This window comes from Ictidomys tridecemlineatus, chromosome 13, assembly GCF_052094955.1.
Source record: "Ictidomys tridecemlineatus isolate mIctTri1 chromosome 13, mIctTri1.hap1, whole genome shotgun sequence".
Classification (NCBI taxonomy): domain Eukaryota; kingdom Metazoa; phylum Chordata; class Mammalia; order Rodentia; family Sciuridae; genus Ictidomys; species Ictidomys tridecemlineatus.
Window position 1 is genome coordinate 35,615,448 of NC_135489.1, and position 27,967 is coordinate 35,643,414.

Here is a 27,967-nt window from a genome sequence, read left to right on the forward strand (position 1 = left end):
CTGGGTTCAATCCCCAGTAGCACCCCACCCAAGAAAATAGGTAATTTTACCAAAGTCACAGAATATATATGTAAAGGCCAGAATTCAAAATTAGTCAAGTCCCAGTAACCATGGTAAAATTCATAAATCTGTACCCTTTACATTGCTCCCCTCTGGAATTTACATAAATGAAATCATACTACAATTTATTCTTCTCCTCCCTTTTTAATCCAACATGTTTTTAAGACTCATCCATAATTATGCATTAATAATTCATTAACTACAGTGTCACAAAGCAAGGGTTGGCAAACTATTTTTGTAAAAATTTTTGTGGGAATATAGCCACACCCATTCATTTATATATGGCTTATGACTGCTTTTGTACTATAATGACAAAGATGAATAATTGTGAAAGAGAATTTTGGCTTGCAAAGCAAAAAATATTTATTATCTGGTCCTTTAAGGAAAATTCACTGACAGCTGTCATAGAGACATACATGAATAATGCTATACCCAATAATGTCAAACTTTTACAATTTTGTCAGTATAGTTTTTAAATCTGCATTTCATTAATAACAAATTGGCAATTTTTCTCAATTTTTCTCCTATGAAACGGCTCTTCCTTTTCCTTATTTAGCTTTTTCACATTTACATACATGTGAGTACTAACAAATATATTGTATATTGTGAGTAAGATCCTTTATGTGTTAGAAATTTCTTCTACTACATACTTGTTTTTTGTTTTTGTTTTTTAGGTAATGGGGATTGACTCCAAGGGCACTCTGTCACTAAGTGGCATCCCTAGCCCTTTTTAAATTTATCTCAAAACTTAGTCTCATTAAGTTGCCCAGACTGGCTTTCGATTTGCAAGGGAACACAGCCCAGGGCCCTTGCACATGCTAAGCAAGTTCTCTCTCTATGAGCTACACCCTTACACTCTATACTAAGTCTTAAAATCTTGTAGAACAAGTGCCTGCTTCAGGGATTTTACAATTAACTTGTCAAGTTCCACAAAAACAATTAAAATCATATTCTGCAGGGCTTTTTAAAAAAATACCAAAGAATTTACATTTTATTGACAGGTTAACATATTTTCAATAAACATGATCATGTCCCCACGTATATTTAAGTCTTTAATGTCCTTCAATATATTTACAACTTTCTGATTTAAAGATCTTGCCCTCCCTGCATAGATCTTGACTTTTTGTCACCAAAATGCCCATACATCAAAGGCTTGTCAGCACCCTGTGCACTGGGAGATGGTTGGATCTTTAAGGGATAGGACCCAGTTGGAGGAAGTTAGATCTTGGAGTTGGGAGGAGGGAGATACTCTTCAAGAGGTTATTAGAACCCAGTTCCCTTTCTGTCTTTCTCTTTTTTGTTTCCCTACAGAGCTCTGAAATAAATAGGTCTCTTCTGCCACATGCTCCCACCATGATGTACTATGACACCACAGGCCCAAAGCAACAAGGCCAAGCAACCATGAAGTGAAACCTCTGAAACTGTGGGCCAAAAAAACCTTTCTTCCTTTTAAGATTATCTTACCAGGCAATGGTAGCACACACCTGTGATCCTAGCGCTTGGGAAGCCGAGGAAGGAAGATTACAAGTTCAAAATCAGATTCAACAATTTAGTGAGGGCCTAAGCATTAGCAAGACCCTGTCTCAAAATAAAATATAAAAAGGGATGGGTATTAGACTCAGGTCAAGTGCCCCTAGGCTCAATCCCTGGTACCAAAAAACAAACAGACAAAAAAAGATTTGTCTCTGTTATTTTTTATAATGATAGAAAGCTATCAAATTCCCCTTTTAAGTATTTATTCCTAGATAGCTCTTTAATTATTGTGAAATGTTCTTATTATATTTTTTATTGTATGTAGTTTAGAGTAACAGAATTTATTTTACTATATGAAGCTTATGTTAAACACCTTACGGAACTACATAAATCCAAAAAATTTATCTGGTCTTCTTGATTTTTTTATGAAGATATTCATATTGACTCTAGAGAATGGTGACTTCCTAAATGAAGCCTTATAACTTTTTTTTTTTTTTTGCCTTATTGCACTATCTCGTATTTCCAGTGGAGATATAATACAATGCTGGAGAGATAAAGTATGATGGACATTTCTATACTGTACTAGTTCTTGTATTAAAGGAATGCTATTAATCAAGTATGATATCTGCAGTAGGTTTCTCATAGATATCCTTTATCAAGTCACAGAATTTCCTTTCTGTTCTGTCTGTAATGAGATTTTTACCATATAAGGCTGTTGATTTTAAATTAAAAATTTTAAATTCATTTTCTGCATCTTTTTAAAAAAAACTTTTAAAAAGTGTTCATGTGAATAATTACATTAATAGATTTTTGTAATGCTGAACCAAGTTTGCCTTCCTGGAAAAAATCCTCTTTTCAATATGTAGTATTTCCTTTACACACTGCTGAATTGAGCTTGCCTGCCTATTTTTGATAGTCTCTTGTTCCTTAGCCACATATTTTTACCCTTTATACACAATAAACATTTTATATTCTGAATCTGACAACTAGAATATCCGTATTTTTAAATACCCGGTTGTACAGTTTTCTTGCTCTGCTCATTAACTCACTGTCACTTATTTGAAGTATTTTTTTTTTCATTGTAAGCTCATGTTCCTTGAAACTTCACCTGCGTTATCTCTCTGAGGCCTGTGTTCCTGTATTTCTCCAGAGAGGAGCTGATTTGGTTCTCAGTCCTAACCTGAGACCACTTTTCACTAAATTCTTGGCTAGGGATGGTTGTTGCTTGCTTGTTGTTTTTGGTTTTACCATTCAGGTAGTAGGAACTTTGACCCAAAATCCAGTTAGAGCGGATTCATAGTTTTAACTTCTCAGGGAAGACGACTCACCCTTTCAGTGAAAAACAAGCTTAGGCAACTTTCCCTTTCCCATCCCACACTTCTCCCTGCACTGTGGATGACTTTTCTATTTTTTTCCTAGTTTTACCCATTGATAACTTTCAGGGAGTTCCAGGTCTCTATATGTTACTTCTGATCTTTCTTGATATCCCATGGTTACCTGCAGAAGTCAAATCTCTAAGCTTCCAGAGATCTACAGTATCCCTGGTAGTGTGACTACTACATAACCTCTGTGGATTCAAGGTTTCTTGTTTTTCAACTCTGTTATGGTTTAGATATGAGATGTCTCCTGAAAGCTCCAGTTAATACAAGAATATTCAGAGATGAAATGATTAATTATGAGAGCTATAACCTAATCAGTCCACCCTAGCTTTGAATAGACTAGGTATTAACTACAGGTAGGTAGGACATAACTGAGGGTGCGGTCGGAGGGGAGTGGGCACTGCCCTGGAAGGGTGTATCTTCCCTGTGGCACTTCCTCCCCATCTCTGCTTCCTGACATGGCCATAAGCTAAGCAGCTTTCCTCAGAAAGGCCCTCACACCATGATATGCTGCCTCATCTTGGGCCCAGAGCAATGAAATTGGCATTCTATAGTCTTGAGACTATAGAATGAACACCAAATAAACTTTTCTTCCTCTAAGTTATTTTTGGTGAAGGCAAAGCAAAGACCAACTAAAACAGTCTCTGAGGAGTTGCCTTGCTTGTACTCAAACTCAACAATGTATTTAAGATATTTTAAATATTTGGTCCAGTAATAATATTAATGTTTTATAATGTAGACCATTTTTTTTCCTATTTGAATGTCTAGTCTGCCACACTGCCAGAAAAAGAAACCTTTCTTCTATGAGCTGCAACAGTTGGCCAGCTGACTATTTTTCCCCAAATGAAATGTACCTTTACTATCTAAAGCCAAAGGAAAGCTAATTAACAAGTATCTGCCAAACACTGTTCTAGGCACTTGGCACATAACCATAAAACTAAACAAAAATTAATGTAAAGTGTCTATGTGGGAGAAAAGACAGCAAACAATAAACATAAGTAAACTGGATTATATTATAGATAGAAGTAAATACAGTGGGAAAAAAATCAAGTGACTGGGTAATAAAAGGATCAAGAGTGTCTGGCGTTGGGATTGGGGGAGTAAAATAGTGGTAAAGAACTTGCCTAGCATGCCCCAGGCATTGGGTTCTATCTCCAGCAAACACACACAATAAAACACACACACACACACACACACACACACACACACACACACACACACACACACACTTAGTAGTGGCATAGTGGTTACAATCCTACAAAGTACCTATTACTAAAACATTTCATATTTCCCTACAACATACCACCAATTAAATTTTATTAAGTATAAAATTATAAGGAACTATGAGCATTTTCCTCTTAGTGTGAGGTAACAAGGAGGGCAGCCTACAGATACGTTATTACTACATGACTCCATCTACTTCAAAGAAACTGGGGCACACTTTAATATTAATACTTGGAGATGGTGCTCAAAAAGTTGTAAGGCTCCCTATTCAAAAAAATTAAAATAAGTGAAATCTAAAAATAAACACGAAAAAAATATGATATGATCAAAGTCAGTACTTGATGTTCACTCAAAGAATGATTTAATAAGCAAAATTATCTTTCACAAACACTTCTAAAGATAATTACAATTTAACTGTATTTCTATTAGTCAATTCTTTGAATGTTATACTTAACCTAGAAGGCAACTTGTCCAATTATCTATCTTTCATGGAGATATGCCCTATTAACTCTTTAAAATTTTTTTTCTTCTCTTTGAAAGAACTGGTACAAAGCTATTAAATCACACCTTAAAAAACTGAACTCCAAACCCAAGATAGTACTTTGTAGCTTTATAATTACTTTTATGGTTTTTATCTTTCAAGTTTTTGCTATTAAATGGTAGCAAATAAAACTAAAGCTAACATTTTAAATAAACATTGTGTTATATAACACAACAAATCATCTTTTTTTCATTTTTTCCATCTCTCTTTTTAATGATATGAATGATAAATGGTGATAGTAATGAGGCCACTTTAAGTTGTCTGTCAGATAAAACTCCCAAAGGACAGGGCATACAAAACTTAAACATAGGATTTACTTATAAAAAATAAAAATTTTATAGGAAACTTTTGCTGTGATCCCCTTTTCAAGACAAACTGTTTCATGGACAAATAAAAAAAGACCAAGTTGAGAATGTTTCCCAAGGCAGACAAACACAGGTTTTTGTTTTGTTTTGTTTTGTGTGGTGCTAAGGATTGAACCCAGGGCCTTGCACATGTGAGGCAAGCACTCTATTATCTGAGTTATATCCCCAGGCCTCAAAATACAGTATTTTAACACAGCAATATAAAATCCGCTAATAATAATGGCACTTAAAACACTTCCAAGCTCTAGTCTTGCTCTTGCTCGCTGTCATTCTCCCTTAATCTCTATAGACCATGACAATTCCTCCTAGGTCAGTATATTTAGTCTCCCCAATTACCAAAATTCAGCTTCCTATAACTCCTTACCTTTATATATTACCAGGTATGCAAAGAAAATAAACTGTCTTTTAAAAACCTAAGATATTTAAAATTTTTGTAAATTACATTAAAATTTTCTTACTGGCTTATACAAAATTGGAAAATAAACCCCAGAAACAAAATGTTTTTGTGTGTGTGTGTGAAAGCAAACTAATGATTATATACTTACAGGAAAATGGCCTTAATAACATATTAATACTTGTATTTCAATGATTACAATGTTAGTAGTGTATATATAAGACATACACTAAAAGGCCATTAAATAAAACACTATAAAGTATGGTACCACGTATTAAATCCCCACAGTATGCTCAAATGCCTTTCTTGCTCTAACACAATATTCCTACACTGGAACTATCAATCCCTTGGCCAATGTAGTGGTTTAGCCAAGAAATGAGAAGGAAAGAGAAAGGAAAAACTCCAGAGACTCCCCCCCACCCTCTTAGTCCCAGCACATATGCACTTTAACCCAAAGAGTTCCACTCTGTCTCTATAGATTGAAGGTGAGTTCAACATATTATTTGAAAATGTACTCCTGCTACTAAGAATTTTGAAAACTACCTCTAGCATCAATTCTTCAAGTGAAGTACAGGGATTTACCCTGCATTCTAGGAATCATCAAAACTCTTTCTGCAAAGTCAAAACCATTTTTATACTGTATCAAGTTATTTGCCATTTTATTCTTATTCTCTAAGTATACAGCAGAGTTCCAGGGACTACATGATATGCAGCATCAAAAGACTGATTAAAAAGATTATGAGAATGCAGCTACAAGAAAGGCAGATACTGTGTTTTACACAAATATAAAAACAATGTCAAATTTCTCACTAATTTTTTGTTTGCTAAATTATTTTTTTGTAAAAATAAATACACTAATATGTAATCAGATTATTATTTTGTGGAGTGTTTGTTTTGCAGTACTAGGGATTGAACCAGGGCCTGGTATATATACATAAGCAGCTCTACCACAGAGCTATATCCCCAGCTCTCAACTTAGTACTTTAAATGAACTACCTTTAAATTTTTAGTTTTTGTCTTTAATATAATAAATATCAACATATATTTCCCACAAAATAAACTTTTGGGGTCATTAATCACTTTTAAAAATGTAAAATGGTCTAGAAGACAATAAGAAGCACAAATCTATAGAACAAAACAAAAATCATAGTTTAAAAAAATCCATTTACTTTCATTCATTCCACAACATATATTAAATGCCTGCGTTACGGTACGATCTAGCATAGCAGTAAATATGACAGACAATGTTGTACTCTCATGAGACTGTAGTCAAGTGTTCAGAAATACACAATAAAAAAGTGACACTAATAAGAAACTCCATGAATAAAAGAGCTGGTGTGTTCTCAAGTGACTATGTTACTATATTATACTGGCTCTTCAGGAAAGGCTTCTCTGAAGCACTGTATTTAGGAGGAAGGAGATGGGGGAAAGCAAGGAGCCAGCTACAGGAAGAGCCTTCCAGGCTAAGATCTTTGGGACTCTGCCCATCACAGAATCAACCATACTCCACCTTCCACACCTGCTTCAAGTGCCCTGCTCTTCAGTTACATCCACCAGCTCTTAGATTCCCAAATATGTCAAGTTTTCTCTTGCTTCGCTAACTCCACATCCATCTAAAATGTCCTGTTTCTCCATCTACCAAACTTAAAGATCCAGGTCAAAGTTTTATGAATGCAGAGGTTTTGCATTCCCAGGATCCAGGGCTATGTGTGCTGACATATTGCTAGAACTCACCAATATCTCCCTGTCTTATGGCACCTTTATTAATGTCATATAGTTGTGCTTTTATATGCCAAGTTTACCCATTTGACTCTGAGTCTCTTGAAGGTATTTCTGAATTTGCGGTACTGAACACAGTGCCTGATTTACAGTAGTTAATAATCATCAGGCAAATGACTAAAACAAATGGGTTTTTGTTGTTGTTGTTGTTGTTTTGTTTGGTAGCAGAGACTGAACTTGACAATTGAGCTACATTTCCAGCCCTATTTTTTTTTTTTTTTATTTAGAGATGTCTCACTGAGTTGCTCAACGCCTCACTTTTATTGAGGCTGGCTTTGAACTTGCGATCTTCCTGCCTCAGTCTCCTCAGCAACTAGGATTGCAGACATGCACCACCAAAAAAAAAAAACCTGGCTGAATCACATTTTTTATTCTTATTGTAGCTATTTTTATGTCTAATCTTTTACATGTATGAATTATGTCTCATTTGTCTTTCTATCACTGAGTCTAACACTGAACATATAAAACCACACATAGTCCATATATGGTAATCTGTAAAGCACTTTATAATTTTTAAAGCCATTCTGTGAAAGACAATATTAAAAGGAATATCCAAGTTACGATTTTACCTAAGAACAGAAGGTGTGTCTGGTATCCATGGAATGGAAGGGTCTCAGTTCCCCAGACCAATATTTAAAGGTAGAAAAGGCTCTATGTTAAACACTGGATTTTTACTAAGGTCAGTCAAAACCTGAAAATTGGATTTAACATTCCAGCTGGCAACTGCACAGAGCAAGTTAAACAGTAAAAAATGATCCCCATATTACTAGTTCTGATTATATCTAATCAACTGAGCTTATTTCTGTTATGTGAGAAGCTCGATTATATACTAGCTGTTTATACTGCAACTTCCTTAACCCCACAATGTTCTTAATTTTCACAAGCTCTGAATAGTTTATTTATTCATATACTTTTCTAGTAGTTCTCTTGAACTGCTTATCCAGTATATTCACTCCAGCCTATGGTGAATACATTCTTTTCTTCATTCTCTTTCCTTTGAGTCTTTCAAGACTGGTTAGAACTTTCAGAATTTACAGGAAAATAAAGAAATTTAAACCTACACCAATAAATAATGCAGCAGGATTGGAATATGACAAAGATGATTTATTTATTTTGGTGCTGAGGACTAAACTCACAGTTTCGTTTTCTACCACTGAGCTACAACCATAGCTCCTATGACAAACATTTTTTAAAAAACAAAACTGTTTGGAGGGAACACAAAATTGGTTATGCCAAAACAACTATTAGAAGGTCAACATTCACATTTTAAAGTGATTTAACTATGAATCATGTTTAAGTAACTACCTGCTCCCACTTATTTCTATCAGCAGTCATATATATTTAAGTTTAAAGTGATTTTGAAAAACAAAAACTACTTGATTACTGCTCAAATTAGCTTAATTTAGAAGAAAAACTGTGGTGGGGGGGTGCATAAAGCAAGTTTTCAAAAACAAACATGCTGGCCATTGTACCATGTTTTCTACAGGCAATACGGACATACCACACTTACACAATTATAAAGAGTTCATCTACACTATCATAAAGGCCCTTTGCTTTTCCTCATCCTCCTTCCTGTGAGTCTTTCAAAGGTGGTTAGAGCTCTCCGAATTTACAGAAAAATAAAGAATTTTAAATCTATACAATAAATTTTGCAGCAGGATAGCAAGTATCACAAAGATGATTTATTTATTTGGTGCTGGGAACTGAACCCAGTTTCATTTTCTACCACTTAGCTACTTTCCAGCTCCTATGACACAAATTTTTTTAAAGAACAAAACTTGCTGGAGGAAGAACTGGGAAATAATTCAGAATAGAATTCCCTGGAATTATTTATTTTAACTACTCATATCATTATTTTTATGACCACTGTGAGAATGGCAATTATAAATTATACTGTCTCAATATGACAATTTAAAGGTGGCAAAAAATTAAAACTTTCAAAAGCATTTTTAATGGCCTATAAGAGAGAAGAGGTTAAGCAATAGCAATGGGTTCTAGGTAAAGGAACACTTCCCTATCCAAGGGGTGACAGGGAACCCCAGAATCTCAAAGAAGTCTGAAAAACAAAGCTATTTGCACATCCTACAAGGTAGGCCTCAGAAATAATGCTCTATTAAGCTCAGGTTATCCTATATACACTGCATAAGTTGACTGTACTTTAATTGACCTGAAATTTCTACATAAAAATTCAATTTCAACTTAAGCTTTTAATATAGATATCCTCTAGGGTACCACTAATATTGAGGATCAAATTTCTAGACAAATATAGATAACAAAGGAAATGAGGGTAAGATTTAACGTAAAACAAAATGCCAGTGGCGATCTGTCAATTTATAAACACTGCTATGTTAAAAAAAAATGCCAGAAGAAATGTTTTAAAATGATATTTTATTTTGTAAATAAAATAAAATTGGACATCTAGAAAACTGAGATTTGGTGATGAGAAAAATTTTATATGACATAAGCATTATACATATACTTACTGCTCTTCTGTGGTGGGTTTAGGGATCTGTTTAGAAAGCTTCTTTTACTCTGTTCACTGGGTAGCTCTCATTAGAAGGAGTATCTGCAATTGAACTAATAATAATGCCCCATGAAGGCTTAGTCTTAAGTCAGCATCATGAAATGGATGTTCATTTTCTGTTTTAAAGAAATAAATGAGGTAAAATATGCAGCCAGCGATTCTTTTATCCCCGCTGTCATTTTTTTTCATACCTTTATTTTATTTATTTATTTTTTATGTGGTGCTGAGGATCGAACACAGGACCTCATACATGCTAGGCAAGCACTCTACTGCTGAGACACAACTCCAGCCCCTTTCCCTGTCATTCTAATAAGTAAACTATAATGAGAATCTTTCTTATTTTATTTATCATACTATATTATTATTTACTCATACAAAATGAACATCTCTAATCTGAAAATATAAAATCCCTCAAATTCCAAAACACTTCAGGTCCCAAGCATTTTCGACAAGGGATATTTAATCTGAACATCCCTCTGACAAACTGTGAGACTAAGATGTGATGAGCAATGGGACAAGGTTTATTCCAGTACATTAATGTGAGGAAATGCCCCAGAGAAATAGAGAATCGTGGTGTAAGAAATTAAATTGAAGGAAGAGAACCCAATTACTCTAAAACTTTCTGCTTAGTGAAATTCAAGGGCAAATATTTTTATGAGGTCACTTTCAAAGAGTTGTATGATAAAAAAGCACTAACCTCAGGTTTACTGGTGTTGCCTATACACAACAGGAGATCTTCCACAAAGAATCAAGTCCAGATGATCTCCTCTTCCTTCCCCCCAACCTTTCTCGCTGAAATCCTTTTTCCTTAGATCAACATACTTTGGCATATAGATGGTTCAAGCTTACAAGGAAAGTCTATGACTGCTCAATAATATTTCAGGGAAGAGAATATTCAGAAGTTAGAGAATAATACAAGTTATCCAGCTGGCTTGATTCACATTTAAAGTTCTTGATAATTTTTTCCACAACTTCTATTTTACTACTGTATTCTATATTACTAGATCCAGTCTACTGTCACTTGTCTACTAGTTTCTACCTTCCTGCCCAATCTGAATCCAGCTACTGCTCCCATTGGTCTTCAGAGAAAGTAAAAAAATTCCAGTTTAGGGCCCAGATAATGTGAAAGTCTCCTCATGTTTCTCTCTTTGCCGTAACTTATCTTAACCTCTGTATGTAACACCCAATATCCTAAATTCTCCCCAAATTCTCCCCACCCCCAGTTTTCACAGCATCCTCTTTCTCCAAAATATATCCCTACCTTCTTCCATTATTCAAAATGCAATTCAAATTTAATTTTTAATGATATCTATCAGCAAGTCACACCCAACTGATGTTTTCTTCCCCCTCTAGTTTAATTATCACATCTTTTCATAATATTATACTTCATAAAAAAACATTTTAGATATCTCTCATGTGGCCCAGAAAGATTTATGACTTCCATTTACATTGTTAAGAAAAAATGACTTAGGTGAAACAATCATTTTTCACTATAACCTTCTGGTACTGTCAGGATATTTTATCATATAAACATGTTATTTTTCTATTTTTAAAAAAATCCCACTATTTAATAATACAAAAAAGTATCAAATTTTCCTACTCTCCCAATAATAGTTTTATGAAGAAATATGTTGACATCAGATGGAGAGAAGAGAGCTTCCCTAAATTCACAATCATTTTGATTTTTTTTTTTTTTTTTTTTTTTTTTTTTTTAGTTTTCTATGGAGGGTAAGAGGTGGACAAGAGCTTGTTGCCATAGAATTACTTTCTGGTCATTAAAAAAAAAATGCTCTAGCACTGCTTTAAAAAAAAAACTAAAGACTTTTTCAAGTACTTGATCCCTCAGAAAGTGGTACTACAAGTACTCAGGCTCCCAAGGAATGTTACAGCAAGATTATTCACTGCCACTTACAAGTCTGGGAGCTGTAATAAAGTGGGAACACAACTGGTCCAGACTTACAATCATCTCTGGTGCGTGGGTAAGACTCCTAGGTGGACCTCATCCTTTTTCCCTAAGCAGAATGGATCACTCTAGATCTTTTGACATATTATTTTATTGCTTTTTTTTGTTATATATGAGAGTAATTTACATAAGATATTTTCCATGTGAATGCTATAACATATCATAAATGTGAATTAGTCAAAATCTGCCACTTGACTTAGGCCCTACCCCTAAAATATCTGTTCCATATACAGAGACTGATCTTTTTGGCACTATCCATTGAGCTGATATTAGCACTAGATCTACCATCTTCCTCCCTATTTCCAACCCTATCTCAAGCTTGCCTTTAGCAGACTCAATCCTGGTGATGTCTTATCTCAGGGCCCACCACCAACTTGCCCATCTACACCTTAAACTTACACTCCAGCCAAAACTAAACCTAGACAAAATACTTCTCAACCATGGTCTCCTGACCAGCTGGTGCTTAGATTCCACCCCTGCCAAACCTGCTCTTCTCCATCTACTTGCAAATCACCTCCTGACTAGGTTTCCCGTTTAGGCTCAGCTACCAACCTACAAGTTATACAACCTTTATAATTATGCACTTTGGCACACATAAATATCCTTCAATAGGTTGGACTTTTTAGTCTTACAATCTCTAACCCTAGACAAACACCATTATGCACTTCTACTTCAGGATATTAATATAGCACAGAAATTTCTGGAAACACTGCTTAGTTCATTGTAAACTCATGCTAACTAGCCAGATGGTGCCCCATTCTTTACAACCCCTCTCCTTCCACCTTCATTTATGCAAACCCTCACAAGTCCTCTAACATAATCCCTGCTCTGCACAGAAATCCTACCTCATCAGATTCAAGTTCCTCCCACCTCACTTTTACCTCACAGTTCCTTTGTTCCTCTCTCTCAAAGGCTCTCCTCCTTTTCAAGGATAATATTCTCTACTTATACACATAATTACATTCCTTTCTATATCCTTGGTTTCCCTGTCCCACAAATCACTCCTCTTCACTGTTTCACACTCACCAATTGACTCTACCAGCCCTTTCCCTGGCTGTAATTTATAGACTAAAAACTATGCAAAAATGAGAGTTTTGCCCCTTCTCTGTCTCCCCCCAAGAAAGATTTTTTAAAACTGAATGACTTGCCACATTTAAAAAATCAAGACATTTCACTTGAAAAATCAAGATGGCTGGTTCCTCTGATAAAACAAAATTCTCTGCCATCACTACACATACACAAGCAGTGCTATTTCCTCCTCAAAATCTTTCAAGAACACTGAGGACAAGGTCCTGCACCACCTATTCTCAGTAATTTTTCCACCTTCATCTCACTCCTCTTCCCTTCTGCTAAAGGCCCTTAAGTTACATTGATCCTTCAGTTCTTTAAACAGAATGAGCTCTCTTATGCTACATGGCCTCTGTATATACCATTCTTTTTACTGGAAATCCTCTTGCCCTGACTCTCTGTATTATTAAAGTCATTTGACTTATGTATTGCTGCTGAAATGTCATTCTCCAATACTTGCAGAGCACCTGCCTAGCATGCATGAGGCCCTGGGATCCATCCTCAGCTCTACCCAAAGGGGGGGTGGGAAGGGGTGGGACACATTCATTAACTATCCTCAAACTTAATGGTGGATCCACTTAGGTCAAGAGACTCAATTCTCTCTTTCTTCACCCAGTGACAACATTGGATTCCACTTCTAAAAATGTATCTGTATGTTCCTGCACCCAAGTCATATGGGCAAAAAGTCCATTAGCCTCATTTCTTACCTGTAGTCTTTTATTAAAGAAACTTACTTATACATTCAAGCTTAGTTTTGATCATGTCAGTCAATACGCTCATCAAAACCCTTCAACAGATCCCTCTTGCCTTCCAAATATCCATACTCTTCTATTTAGCATTCAAAGCCCCTCTCAGTCCTGCCTCCTAGCAAGACAGTCTAGTTTGCTGGTTAAGACAGTAAACTCTGGAGCCCTAATGCCATGTTACACAAACAAACAAACAAACAGAAAAACAAGTGCAGATCCCCATTTCACCACTTAACTTTGCCAAGCCATGTAATTTTACTATAAGGAACAAATGTATAAATGTAAGTAGAGCTCTTAGAATAGTGTGTGGCATATGGTCAATGATATCTATGTTGTATTTTGCAGCCCCATCTCCAATTATCAAAAGCCAACATTCCCATCTGTCTGAACCAACTCACAATTGCCCTAATACTCTTCAGACTTTCCCTTCTTGAGGCCAGAGTCTTCTACAGGGTAAGAACCAGCAGATAAGCTGACAGGGTTGCATTCCCTCCTTTAACTTAAAAGCAGTCTAAAGCTTCTGCCACAAAAGATCCTTTCTCTATACATCTCATGCACTGACAGTTTGCTCATCAAAGAACTTCCAATCCTGATCAAAGATTCTCAGTCTATAATTAGTCACCCTCTTTCCGCCTCTACTTTCTCACTACTCTCCCAAGATGTTGATCAGAAATCATCTTACCACCTATTTTCATGCCCAATAGCAAAGCTGTTTTAGTTCTTTTATACCTCTAAACTAGGTAAAAGTTGAAACTCTCATGCTCTTCTGATAAGCAGTTTCATTACTTCAAACTATGTTCAATTTACATGAAATAGAACAACCTTCTCTGACAGAGGACAATTCTTGAGTCAAGGGTATACAAATAGCTGTGCTTCGTTACTAGAATCTTTAAACAAACTCACGGGGAAGCTGAGTAAACCCCAAACAGGATAAACCTAAAGAAACGCATAATATGAAGTACCATAAATTTCAGAAAAAAAATGTGGAACACAGCTAAAACAGTACTATGCAAGCAAGAAACTTTTAGTGCTAAATGACCTGTGATTATAAATGTAAAAATCTTTTAACAAAACATTAGTAAGTAGAATTGAGAAATATATAAAAAAATTATATGGCATGACAGAGGTTTATTCCAGAGATAACTTCAGAAAATTTTAAAAAGACAAAAAGTTCCAAAGAACAATAAGAGAAAAATACACCTTAACTTCAGAGGAAAAATGATTTGAATGCAATGGATTTCTCATCTGAACTTAAGGAAACCAGAAGAAAGTGGCACAATGTCTTTTAAAGAAAAAGAACTATCCACACAGAATCCTATACTCACAGAAAATGGAAGGGGAAATTAAGATATTCTCAAATGAAGGAAAACTAAACGAATTTTTCTTCAGAAGATTTACTCTACAAGAATGAATAAAGGAAGTTTTTAAAAGAAAGTAATGTATAAAAGAAGGAATCTTGAGACCTCAAGAAAAAACACAGTAAGCAAAAATATGGGTAAATACTAAAGGTTTGGGATTTTCTAATTTATTTTTGACTCAGAAAGCTAAAATTAAAACACTGTCTCATGTTATGTGTGTATGTAGAAGAAACATTTATAATTATAAACAGAAGTGTAAAGGAATGTAAAAAGAAGGTTTCTATATCAATTGAATAGGTGAAATTAAAACACTAGCAGATAAAATAAGCTCTATAAAGATAAATGTAATATCTAGAGCAACCAATTAAAATAAAACAAGATCTATACAAAGAATTATGCTCGGGCTGGGGCTTTAGCTCAGTCGTAGTGTGTGAGGCACTGGGTTTCATCCTTAGCACCACATTAAAAAAAAAAAAAAAAAAAAAAAGAAAGAAAATAAAGGCATTCTTTTCCATCTACAACTACAAAAATATTTTTTAAAATAGTTACACTCAAAAACTGTATAGAAAAATCAAAATGAAAAATTTTAGGGGCTGAGGATATATCTCAGCTGGTAGAGTGCTTGCCTCACATGCACAAAGCCCCGGGGTTCAATCTCTAACACCACCAAAAGAAAAAAAAAAAGAAAGGAAAATTCTAAAATATTCAAGCAAAGCACAAGAAGTCACAGAAAGAAAAAAAAAACAGAAGAAATAAGAAAAAACTAAAATACTAGACTCAAGCCCCAATACAGCAATAATTACATTAAATATAAATGTGATTATAAATGCAATAAAGACAGAGACTAGCCAAATGGATTAAAAATATGACCCAACTAAATGCTGTTTACAAGAAATTTACCTCAAATATACCAGAATAAGCAGGGTAAAAGTCAAAAAGGGTCAAAATAGATATATTAGATCAACAATCAAAACAAAGCAGTACTGGTTATGTCAACATCAGGTAAAGTACAACTCAGTGCAAAGAGAAGACTATCGAGTCAGAGGAAGACACTGTATAATGAAAAAAGGACAATCTACCAAGAAGACACAACAACCTTATATGTGTACGAAACAGTTGAAAAATACATAAAGCAAAAACTGAAATAACTTAAATAAACAAATCCACAATTATAATTAGAAACTTGAACAACACTTTCTCAGTAGTTAATAAAATACCTACACAGAAAATGAGCAGAAGGTTGTGGGTATAACTTAGTAGCAAAGCACTTGCCTAGAATACACAGGCCCTGGGTTCAATCCCCAACCCTGCAGAAGAAGAAAAAGAAAAGCAAAGATACAGAACCCAACAAAATCATCAATGAACAGAATCTAATTGGCACTTAGAATACACTCCACCCAACAGCAGCAGAAAACAAATTCAAGTGCCCACAAAACATATACCAAGACAGATTATATTCTGGGCCATTTTTATTTGTCATTTTTAGTTATACATGACAATTGAATGTATTTTGACATATCATATATACGTGGAATATAACTTCCCTTTTTTTTTTTTTTTGGTTGTACATGATGTGGATTTATGCTGGTCATGTATTCACATAGGAACACAGGAAATTACATCCAATTCATTCTATTGTCTTTCCTATTCCCATCTCCCTCCCATCCCTTCATTCCCTTTTGTCTAATCCAGTGAACTTCTATCCCACTACCCCCCAAATTATTCTGAATTCGAATCCACATAGCAGAACATTGGGCCTTTTGTTTTGGAGGTTGGCTTATTTCACTTAGCATGATAGTCTCCAATTCCATCCATCTTCCAGCAAACGCCATAATTTCATTCTTCTTTATGACTGAGTAATATTCCACTGCATATATGTACCACCTCAACAAATTTAAAAGAACTAAAATCATACAGAGTTATATTCTTCAACCATAATAGAATCAAACTGGAAACAGATAACAGGAAAATCTCCAAACACTTATAACACAGCACGATTCAGAATAATACATGAATCAAAGAGAAAGTCTCAAGAAAAATAAAAACATACATGGAATTGAATGAAAATTAAAATACAGCATATTAAAATTTGTGGAACACAAGTTTAAAACAGTGCTCTTCAAGAAAGAAACTTTTAGTACTAAATGCCCTCATGATTATAAATGCAAAAATCTTAAAAATTCAGAAATGCATAAAAAATAATGATAGGGTATATCCAGTGTTGTTTATTCCAGGGATAAACTTAGCTCAATATTCAAAACTCAATCCACAGAATTCACCATATCAAAAAGAAAAACCAGGGCTAGGGATGTAATTAGCATATGTGAGGACACTGTAAAAAAGCAAGAAAGAAGGAAAGAATGATAATTGATCATATTATTATATCAAATCGATGCATAAAAACAAAATTCAACATCTACTTAAAATTTTAAAAAATCTTCAAGGGCAGAGGCTGGGGCTCAGTGGTGGCACACTTGCCTGGCATGTGTGAGGCACTGGGTTCGATTCTCAACATCATATATAAATAAATAAAGATCCATCAACAACTTAAAAATATTTTTTTAAAAAAAATCTTCAAAAACATAGGAATATAGAAAACTTCCTCAACTTGATAAGGAGCATCTATTAAAAAACTCTACACTTAACATATTTAATGTGAAAGAATAAACACTCCCCCCCCCCAAGGTCAGGAACAAGGCAAAGATGTCTTTTCTCATCCTTCTTTCTCAAAACAGTAGAAGAAACTTTAATCAATGCAGTAAGAAAAGATAATAAAATGCATATAGAATAAAAAGAATGAAATAAAATTACCTCTATCTGCAGAAGAAAGGATTATCTACATAAAATAATCCAAGGAATCTACAAAAGACTCCTACAACTAATAAGTAGGTTGAACAAGATCATAAAATACAAGATCAGTATATGAAATTAATTTTACTTTTCTTTTTCTTTACTTTTCTAGCAATGAATACAAGGATACTAAAATTAGAAATTCAACACCACTTACAATTGTTAAAAATTTATTTCTATATTCATGTATATAAAAGTCTAGCTGGACATAGTGTTGCACACTTGTAATCCCAGCAGCTCTGGAAGCTGAGGCAGAAGGATCACAAGTTCAAAGCCAGCCTCAGCAACTTAGCAAGGCCTAAGCCACTTAGTAAGACCATGTCTCTAAATAAAATACGAAAAAAGGCTGGCAATGTAGCTCAGTGGTTAAGCACCTCTGGGTTCAATCCCTAGTACCAAAAAAAAAAAAAAAAAAGTCTAAAAAAAAAATCAACCATATCTAAGAAAACTGTTTTTCCCTCTGTGGTTTTGGGTATTAAACCCAGAGCTTTGTGTATACTAGGGAAGTACTTTGCTACTGAGTTATACTCCTAGCCCTAAGAAATCATATGTATAGGATTCATGATAAAACTATACAATGTTAATGAAAGAAATCAAAGATCTAAATAAATAGACAATACAGTACTCAAAAATTGGAAAATGCAATATAGTAAAAATGTCAATTTTCCCCAAATGGATTCAGGTCTACCAAAATCACAGCAAAATGTCTTTGGAGATACAGATTATTTTACAATTTAATGAAAAAGGAACATAAATAACTAAATAAACTTTGAAAAGGGAATAAAGTGGGAGGAATCAGTCTACTCCATTTAAAAATTTTTCATATAACTATAGTAACCAAAACTGTGTGGTACTGGCAGACTTACACAGAATAATGAAACAGAAAAGAGAATCCAAAAGTAGACTTATACAAATATGCTCAATTATTTTATGGCGAACATACAAAAGCAATGGAAGAAAGACAGCATTTTTAAGAAATGGTACTGAGGCAATTCAACATCTATAGGCAATTAAGAAATAAACTTTGACTTTAGTCTCATACCTTACACAAAAATTAACTCAAAATAGATCATATAAAACTATAAGGAATAACTTTTAGGAAAAAAAAAACACAGGAGAAAAATCTTCAGGTCTAGGGAAAGGATTCCTGGATTTGACACCAAAGGCATGATCCATAAAAGAATAAATTGAGAAACTGTACTTGATCTCTGCAGATACCTTCTTAAGGGAATAAAAAGACATTTATACACAAATTACATTTCTAACAAAGGACTAGTTTCTAGAATACATAAAGAACTCTTACAACTCAATAATATATATGTATGTGTGTGTGTGTGTATTCCAATTAAAAAATGAGCAAAAGTCATTTCCCTGAAGTATGACAAATAAGCACATAGAAAAAAATAAAATAAAATGGCAAAATAAGCATATGAAAAGACTATCAAGGGCTGGATGTGTACTCAGTGGAAGAGTGTGCCTAGCATGTGCTGGGCCCTGGATTCAATATCCAATATTACTAAAAACAAACTAACTCAACATCATTAGCATTTAGAAAAAGCACCTTAAAATCACAGAGAGATTATTACTCTGTACCTAAAAAGAACAGCTAAAATTAAAAAATAGTGACAACACCAAATGTGGAAAGGATACAGAGAAACTGATCATTCATACATGACTAACAGGAATATAAAATGTTTCAGTCACTTGAAAACAATTTGACAGGTTCTACAAAAAGATGAACATTCAGTTATCACACAACCCAATAACTGCACTCTATCACTTTGTCCCAGAAGACTTATGTTTACACAAAAATCTTACAGCAGCTTTACTTGTGATAGCCAAAAACTGGAAACAAACTGATGTCCAAAAGGTAGATGGTTAAAACAACCATAAAAGTACGTCCACACTATGAAATACTACTAAGCAATAAAAAAGAAGCAAATATCAGCATATGTAACAACCTGGGTTAATCTCTGTACTATATGATTCCACTCATAAAATATTATTGAAATGACAAAATTGCAAAAATGGAGGACAGATTACTGATTCTAGGACTTAAGAGTGGGGTAGAGGTGAGGGAGAGAGGCATAGCCATTTTAAAAAGCAAGAAAAGGAAATCTTGTGAAGATGGAAATATTTTGTATCTTGACTATATTACTGACACTATTATCGGTCTGATATCATAGGTGCTATAGTTTTACAAGATGATACCATGGGAAATAACTAGGTAAAGGGTACATAGAATCTTTCTGATTATTCCTCATAACTGCATGTGGATCTATAATTATCTCATAACAAAATGTTTTATTAAAACAAAACTAGACTTTTCACTTACTGTTCTAAGGGTCATCACCCAAATGTGAACACTTCAGATCTCCATTTCAACCCCTTATTAGTTCTACTTTGTGCTGGACTAAGTGAAGACACACAGATATAAATGCAAAGTATTATCCCTACCACTGAACATCACACACTCAAACAGAGTGACAAACACAGGCATAAATCAACAGTGACAGTCTTCATAAAGGAGATAGGATGTGATCAAACATTTGCACAAGAGGCAGCACTTCTGCAAGTGGAGGTGGAAAGGGGAACATCTTGGAAAGAGAAGAAATCATTGAAGTCACAGAGCTAGAAATAAATACAGTGCCTATGGAGAAGAAAGTGATGTGTGTGTTGTGAAATAAACAGAAGGATTAGCAGTTTGGAGTTAATTAGGGAGGGCCCCTAAAAACCAGAGACAGGAGTTCAAAAGTCACTCAGAGAAGCCTTCCTCATGAACCCAGTCAACAAAGCAGTAGCTCCCTTACCCTCTCTTTCACACCATCCAGCCCCTTTAAAATCCTTTACTTTATAGCACTCATCACAGGCTGTAATTATTAGATAATGAATTCATCTGCATGTTTACTTGTTTAAAGCTGCTGGGTTGCCCCCCAGTTATCTTGAGCCTCTAGCATAGGTCAGGCATACATTAATCACTCAATAAATAGTAACTGAATAAATGAACAAACAGTAATTATTTGCTTCTGATTCTTTTATCTATGTAGCTACCTTACTTACCTTACTTCTTCCTCTATTTTCTTTCATTCTTTTGCATTTGTCCTTCATTGACCTATTGCCTCTTTCACCTGATATTTCCCCTCTCCCCCCTCTTTCACCTGTCCTTATCTTAACTCATCATAAAAATAAAACTCAATATATATTAAAACAGTGGTACACAACTGCAACGTTGCAACATTTCCCAGTCTCAATCAATGAGGAACTGTATCCAAGAAATTTGTTACTGAAAACAAAGTACAAATGTTGTTATGTTGTTACTTGAAAATAAGAATACGCACTACACAAACAAATTAAGAGCTGAAAAAGGATTGTCCCTGTTGTGGCTATACTTGCAGAAGTATGAAAACCTCTCAGACTGGATGATTCTACCTGGTCTCAGGAAGCCAAAGAAAAGACATTGATGTGGTGGAGAATGCCTGCAGTCCCAGAGGACAGGGATACACAGGAGGATCACTTATGCACAAGAACTGAGACTAGCTTTTATAACACAACAAGATCCTGTCTCATAAAATGAAATAGAAAACCAGAACAGTACTCCTCCAGGCCACCAAAGTTATGAAAAACAAGGAAACCTTAAAAAAAGAAAAAATAAACGCTACAGACCAAAGAGGCATGACACTTAAATACAATGTAGTACCCTGGACTGCACCATGGAACAAAAGGAAGATATTAGTAGAAAAATTGGTGAAATCCAAATAAAGTCCAGAATTCAGTTTTTTTTTTAAATCCTATATAAGACATTAATATATGATTAAAATTTGAATTTATTAATATTATGTTATTAAAGAGAGAGCTAGATTATATACCAGGAGCAAAATCCAGCTCATTTCAACTGAGGTCCCCTGAGCTCACCTGATGCAATGTGAGTACTTGGGACTAACAACCAGTTTTAACTATCCTAGTAGCTTGTACACTTACTCAGCAAACATTTACTGAGTGCCTACTATTTATCAGACACTATAAAGTCTGTAAAGATACAGGGCTAGATAAGGGAGGGGAAAAAATTTAAACAACACTGAGAAAAATCAAGCATTTAACAAGTATTTGCATAAATGGTGAGTACTCCCCAAATTTTTTACAGCCATTCATTAAATCCAGTAATCCCTAGTATTCTAAATAAGGCCTCTTAAGATTCAAAGTACACACAAATAACCTAGAATCTTATTAAAGCAGAAATTAATTCAGTTGATGGAATCTGGGGCCTGAGATTCTGCATTTCTTCTACTCTCATGTGACTGTAATGTTGCTGGTCCATGAACCACACTTGCAATAAAAAGGCTCTGAAGTACCACGGTTTTAACATCCTCAAACTATCATGCAAAACACAAACTCCAAAAACGCAAAAACATTGTCTCTCATTTGCCACAGTATTCCCAGAACTTAAAACTGTGCCCAGTATATTCAAGATTTAAAACTAAGCAGCTGGCACTCAAATATTTACTCAATACATAAATCGATGTATGATCTAGACTGCTGTTCAACTTAGCCACTTACCCATTTGGCTATTAAAACACTTGAAATATGGCTAATGACTAAGGAGCTAAATTTTTCTTTAATTTTAACTTAAATAACCACAAGTCACATGTAGTTATTTTAATTAAGACTATCATAATGGAAAGTCTAGGTCTATCTGACGAATGTGACACAAAGAGCACTGAACTAATAAAGTCTGAGTTTCAATCCCAACTCTGCCGATTAGCCTGTGACCTGGAAAAGTTTAACTTCTTGAGGCCTCAACTTTTTCATCTGTGAAATGAGGTCAAGATCTCCTAAGTCTCAAGGTTCTTGACAAGAATTATCACTAAGTAATGTATTAAACATAAGGTATGATAAAGGTGAACATTTTCTGCCCTCCATAAACAGTTCACCATCACAAAAAGACCACTTTACCCACACTTGCCAGAAAATGCCAAGCGAGTTTGGTTGATGGACTAACAGTGGCTTTGAGAAAGAGGCCAAGGTCATAAAATGGATGGTAGGGGTCGCTTAGTAAGATTGATGTAAGGTTGGCAATGACAATGCAAATCATCACAATTCCTGGCAAATCTTTAAACAGGCATTGTATTGATTATGGGTGAGTAAATGACATTTCATTCATTCATTCTTCCAGGAAGGGCTCCCACATTACCTAAAGCCCGCTACTTCCCAAGCACAAACATTTGCTCATTCGGAGCCAGGTCCTCTCGGCCCACAGCCGGCCGGGAAGCCCCCGCCTCCAGTTACCGGCGCGTCTTCCCCTCCCCCGTCGCGCCGGCCCCGGCGAGGGTCAGGCTGGTACCACGGCTCCAAATACCCCACGACCGAACCCAGAAGCCATATTTAGCTATATTCTTGTCAATAAAACAAACTTCCGTCTTCTAAAGAAAAACGGTTCTAACTCAATGTCAAACTAGGACGGAAACTCGCTGCTCGCCGCAGCTGCCAACCAGAGACGCCGCGTGTCCCGCGGCCCTGGAGTCCCCGACCAGGACCCCGCAGCGAGCGCACCCGCGCCCCGGCCCTCGGTAGCACCGGCCACAAAGGGACAGGGGGACGCGGACGGGCCTCCTTCTCCTCCTCCTCTGGCCCCGCGCTAGCGGCTGCGGCTCCAGGGCTGCCCCGGCGCGAGCCGACACTCACCTCGCTCTGCGCGCGGCGGCGGCGGGCGCTCCTCCGGGCCGGCCCGGGCGGTCGCGGCGCGGTCCCGCGGGCCGCAGCGCGGGCGCTACTCTGGGGCCGCCGTCCACCGCGCCGCCTCCTCGGCCACTGCCGCCGGCTCCCCCGGCGGGCGGGCGGGCCTGGCGCGAGCCCCGCCTCCGCCGCGCCCGCCCCCGCCTCCGCGGCGGGCCTCCTGGGCTCGGCGGGCTAGTCGGGGCCGCCCTGCATGCCGCGGTCGCTGCCGCTCGCTCTGGGCCCCCTCAGCGCCGCCGGCCGGGGCCGCAGGGCCGCCCGCAGGCCGCTCGGGCACGGTCTCCACAGAGCGCGGCGTGCTCCGCGGCGGCGGCGGCGGCGGCGGCCCGTGCGGCTGCGCGGGGGAGGCGGGGGCGCCGCGCGCTCACCCGGATGCGCCGGCCCCCTCCTATGCAGCGAGCCCACCTCGCGGCGGTCGCGCTTCTCTCCGGGGCCGGGAGGTTCCGGCCTCTCAACTTGGCCGCCTTTTCTGGCCCGACCCGCCGGGAGGTGCGGGACCGCGGCGCCGGCGTCCGGGTCACCGCGAGGGAAGCTCCCCCTGCGATGGGTTCAGTGGTGCTGTCTGGGCCGAGGGATTTTGCCCCCCGATCCTGTGTAGGGACAAAGAGGCTGCGGCAGCGAGTAAAATAAACCCAGGCCGCTTCACGTCGAGCCCGTCACGGGCGGGAGAAAATGGAGGAGCCCTCACCGCGCTGAGGAGGCCCTCGGATCGACCCCGGGCCGTGCCGAAGGCCACCCCTGACTCGGGCGGAGCCACCTGTAGTGTCCGGGGAGGTCTGAAGCTGGAGAACTGTCGGTGGTGCCTCGTCAGACCCGGCGGAACCGGGCGACTGGGCTGCCGTGGTCCAGGAACGGGGCGGGCAGTGAGAGGAGAGGCCACCGACCCGCACGGCCGGAAGAGGCAGCCCGGCCCCGAGGGACCAAAAGAATGCCTGGGGGGTGAGGGGTGCACAATTGGGACCGTTTAAGGGTCTGTCTCCTGCGCAGTATCCTACAAGTGTCTTTCCACTACGCCCCCTTGGGAAGCACTGCTTAGTACTCCTTCTCAATACCCAGCCGCTCCCTACCCTGAAGACAGTAGACCCAACCCTGATCCTCTATCACACTAGGATAACCAACCGTCTTTTTACCAAGTAGTCATCCAGAGGTTTGTGTCTTACTGCTTGCCAACCAAGAGCCGCAATGATAAAGAGACTGTACCATTGAAATAGCCCCATCTTAAACTTTTAAATACACATTGTTGTATAGGCTGGGGGCGTAGCCCAGTAGTAGAGCACGTGCCTACCACGTGCAAGGCCTTGGGTTTCAGTCCCAGTACCACAAAAAAATATTCAAGGAGGGGTGTGTGTGTGTGTATGTATGTGTGTTTTGACATAACCAAAAGGTTGCAAGCAAAAAAAATTACCAAAAAAAGTTTACTATCCTGCATTTGCGATTATCTACATCTTCCAAGTACTGTATTCAAAAATAAAAATTTAAAACAGACTATTTTTAAAATACTTATATAATATTTTGGAAGAAAGTCAGTGATTAGCCCTTTAATGTTCCACAAGAGGAAACATCACTTTGAAATAAAGATGTAGTCTTTTTAAAATACTGTGTCCATATTTTGTGAGCAAATATTCACAGATCACATCTGATAAAGGATTTGTATGCAAAAATATACAAAGAAATATTACAACAACTTAATAAGGCTAATAATCCAATTAAAAGTGGGCGAAAGAACCGACATTTTACCAAAGATTTAAATGATCAACTATTAATATTCAACATTATTAGCCACTTAGGGAAATGCAAATTAAAACGGAATTTCTCAATGGGAAATTTCTCAGTGGGAAAGCTCTTCACCCCTATCAAAATAGCTAAAATTAATAAGCAAAAAAAAATTGCCAGGAAGTAGAGAAATCAGGACCTTCATAACCATTACTTAAGAAAATATAAAACAATGCACCACTTTGGAATAAAGTTTTTCAGGTTCTTAAAAAGTTACATATAAAACTAACATATGACCCAACAACTTCACTCCTAGATACATACTCAAGAGAATTGAAAATATGTTCAAATGATGTATGCTTAAATATTTATAACAACATTGTTTGTAATAATCAAAAAGTGAAAACAATCCAAATGTCCAAAAACTCCTGAATAGATAAACTACATGTGCTGTATCCTTATTTGATAAAAGGAACAGAGTACTTATAAAAGATACAACATAGAGGAAACTCAAGATTAACTAAGTGGAAGAAGCCATTTTGCAAGAACACATATAACATGATTCTATTTATTTGAACTGTCTAGAAAAAGTAAATCCATACTGAGAGTTGATTGGTGGTCACCTAGGGCTGAGGGCAGAAATAAGGAATGGCTGCAAAGAGTACAAGAGACAGTTTTGCAGTGATAGACATGTTCTAAAATTGGATTGTAGAAAATTTAAGGCCAGCCTGGGCAACTTAGCAAGACTCTATCTCAAAATAATATAAAGGGCTATGGATGAAGCTCAGTAATAGACTATTCCTGGATTCAATCCCCAGTACTTAAATAAATAAATGGGTTGTGGTAATGGTTGTGCAACTCTGTAAATTTACCAAAAACGGAAACAAGTGAATGTTGTGATATGTAAAATTACTTTAAATAAAAAAAATTTTTGAAGATTTCTGTGTTCCCTTAAGTAATAGTACCTTTTTTGGTTTGATTTCAAAAATCCTTTGCAATTAAAAATGTAAAATGCAAATAGAAAATTGGCTGTAATTTGCATTGTACAATGTAATGAAATGTACTTTTTTGCAACTGGTTGTATAGCCAAACACATTTAACCTTCAATGACCACATTCTACCTACTCCTATTCATTCAAAACTCTTTCTTCACTTAATCCACTATAAGAATAGGAAATGAGGTAGAAAAGGATAAACATGTTTGAAAGCAAGAAGGAACTGGGTATCTGTGGTGATGGGCAAAGTTGTGACTTATGCAGTCAAGGGGGAGAAATAAAGAAAGTCCACATGCTTCTGCCTTTTTCAATGCTTTATTCACTCAAATCACTCAATACAATTCCACTCTATAGGTTCTTAATTGAGAAAATGACAAACCTTAATGTTGGGCACTGCGATAGACATAATGAATTCAAAGTAAACAATTCTAAGTACTGTTAATGCACTTAATCATGACAGACTCATTACATACATTCCCTCTGCACGCTAAGCTCAAGTGCTAAATCTAGAGTCTAAAGTCTTAGGCCTTAAGTCCAACAGATGCACACTCACTCAGACCACAGTGATCAAATCAGGAACCTATGGAGGCTTCTCCTCAGGTAGTGCTTAATAAGGTTGAGGAGAGGGTCCTAAGGGGAAGTTGCAGTTCTCACCAGGGTCAAGATGTGGCTGTAGAGTTTGAGAGCGATGAGAATGATGCAGAGGATCAGACAGATGATAAGAGTTGGGGTGTCAGTCCAGGTCCTCATCAGGCTCTCTGGCATGTGGGCTTCAGTGTTGGCTGGCTGGATATCCATTTGCTCCATCATTTATGTTAAATTTTGGGGCTTCTGCTCACCCTTTCAATCCCTACCAGCCATTACCAGATTTCTCAGTGATGTCTTTCATTCTAGGGTCAGGACATCTTGTCTGGTGGTTTCCACCCTGATCTCTCACCTCTGACTTTATCAGGGCAAAGGCAAATGACAGTTACTTTACTCTGAGTTTTATCTGGGTTGTGGAAAATGACTTATTTTATCAGGGTATGCCTGATGACAATACTGGAGGGCTCCATAGGCTTGCCTGGTGGGGATTGCAGTTTTATTTTAAGATGGAGTTACTTTGGCTAAAGCCCTTCTTAGTGTAAGGCCATCATTGCGGTATCTCCCAACAGGGTCAAGCTCTCCAACGAAGAGTGGAAAAAAGGGCACAGATCAGAGAATCCAAAGTAAGTACACTGACATAATCTTTCCAATGTTATTCTCATTTCCCTTAGTCTCAGATCCCCAGGAGTCTGGTTTCCTCCAAGCATGCAGATGTGTGCCTCAAGGGGAGAACTGCCTTTAGGCTAGATAATAATATAATTCAGAATTTTTAACATAATTGTATGTATTTTAAAAGGATTTTTTTGACTTCTATGATTTTACCGTCTGGTGCCTACAAGATTGATTAATGCAGACACATTGAAATTGAACATCCCATATGAAGTAGTCTATCTGCCCTGCCTTCCCTCATCATAGCTCCCCATCCCAGGAAGCACACCAGAGACTGCTGCTCCTTTGAAGGAATCAGTAACTCAGTGCATCATTTCTAGAATGCCTTCATTTAAATAGTTGTTATTTGAATGATGCTGATATTCTTTTGACTTGTGAATAAAGCCAAATTTGTTCCCAGTAGCTAGAAAGCAAATGAATGGTTTCTAGGATAGATTGGTTTTTGTGGGAAGATGTGGGAGATGGCCTGAAGCAAAATAAACTGCCTGTGAGTGATTGACCTGTGGTAAGAGGAGAGGAAAAGGCAGAAGAGGTTGGTTATACAGAATGTT

At 37.1% G+C, this 27,967-nt stretch overlaps 1 protein-coding gene across 3 annotated transcripts in view; it reads right to left on the reverse strand.

Annotated features, from left to right (window-relative positions):
* Galnt1 (polypeptide N-acetylgalactosaminyltransferase 1) overlaps window positions 1-24,276 on the reverse strand; it is a 122,899-nt gene extending 98,623 nt beyond the window's left edge. Inside the window, exon 1 of one of the 3 annotated variants that reach the window (XM_078030182.1) lies at window positions 24,143-24,276. The gene's annotated coding sequence lies outside the window, so the exon portion shown is untranslated. Of the gene's footprint in view, window positions 1-23,403; window positions 23,537-24,142 lie in introns of those variants that run through there. The other 2 variants (XM_078030181.1, XM_078030183.1) reach the window with 2 other exon arrangements.
* Window positions 24,277-27,967: the final 3,691 nt, after the last annotated feature.